General features: G+C 46.8%; 1 long non-coding RNA gene across 1 annotated transcript; it reads left to right on the top strand.

Annotated features, from left to right (window-relative positions):
- The first annotated feature begins 657 nt into the window (after positions 1-657).
- Positions 658-1012, top strand: LOC132009365 (uncharacterized). The gene is made up of 3 exons (XR_009401881.1): positions 658-722; positions 830-865; positions 945-1012. It is a non-coding gene; the product is annotated as an uncharacterized LOC132009365 (long non-coding RNA).
- Positions 1013-1026: the final 14 nt, after the last annotated feature.

Genomic DNA, 1026 nt, shown 5'->3' with positions numbered 1-1026 from the left:
CCTGCTACCTGATGTCATCTCAGCCTGCTGTTTCTCGACCATCTTGACTCCTCCCTCCCTTTGGATTGTTAATCTTTGTACATTTTGAGGACTCAATTAAGTAATATACACTACAATTCAGAGGATGTATCCAGAGCGAATTAAGTGACACAGAAAGATAAGGCACAAAACAATTACGTTACTAAACATATCCGGATCCCCAGTGTTGGCCTGACTGTGGAAACTAGCTCCATACCAGCGTCCTTGAGGTGGTGTTTGGAGGAAAACAGTTTGTCCTAGGATGAGTCTTTCCCATAAGCCCAGTAGTGGCATCTGATGGTGCTGGTCTTTGCAAACCTGGGAACCATAGTGAGGATAGAAGGTAAAGGAGAATAGAGCTTCATGACAAAAGACATTTGTCATGTAATAACTGAGGGAAAGATTGAAAACGGGTAAGGAAGTTTTGTCGGTTTTGATCCCGCAGGCAAAGAAAAATGATGAAGGAAAGGCTGTAAGAACAGCTTTGATCCCACAGTCCAATTATAGTCAGGTGAAAGTGTTGCCTGTGTCAGGATCAATTGTATGAGGGGACAGATAAGAGGAGGAGGCCACATTGGCAGATGATTGAAAATCACACCCAGTGTTGGGTTTTGTCTGAAGAAAACAATTGTCCCCCTCACAGACGAGAAGTGGAAGAAATGCGGGAAGAGCTGCAGGAGTCTAACCTCACCTTCAACCACAAGGTAATGGGAGTTGTGTCCAACACACTGACCCCTTGGCGCCCCCTGCAGGTGATGGTCGTGGCCCTTAGAGCCCTGAACATGGGTTTCTGGTGTGTTGGCTTTTTCAGATCGCAGTTCAAGAGAGGAACGCTCTGGCTAACTGGGTAAGTGTTTTCCTTTTCCTCATCTTCGTTTGCGGCACAGTCGGGCACAACTGAAGGTGGGTGTGTTTTTCTGCCGCAGATGAAGGCTCGGTATTGGGAAACAAGGATGATGCAGCAGAGCAGGGAGAACGCCTGCCTGAAATACAGGTGCGAGAGTTTGA

This window comes from Mustela nigripes, unplaced genomic scaffold (genome assembly GCF_022355385.1).
Source record: "Mustela nigripes isolate SB6536 unplaced genomic scaffold, MUSNIG.SB6536 HiC_scaffold_17292, whole genome shotgun sequence".
In the NCBI taxonomy this organism is placed as follows: domain Eukaryota; kingdom Metazoa; phylum Chordata; class Mammalia; order Carnivora; family Mustelidae; genus Mustela; species Mustela nigripes.
This window is presented reverse-complemented; position numbering and strand designations above follow the sequence as displayed.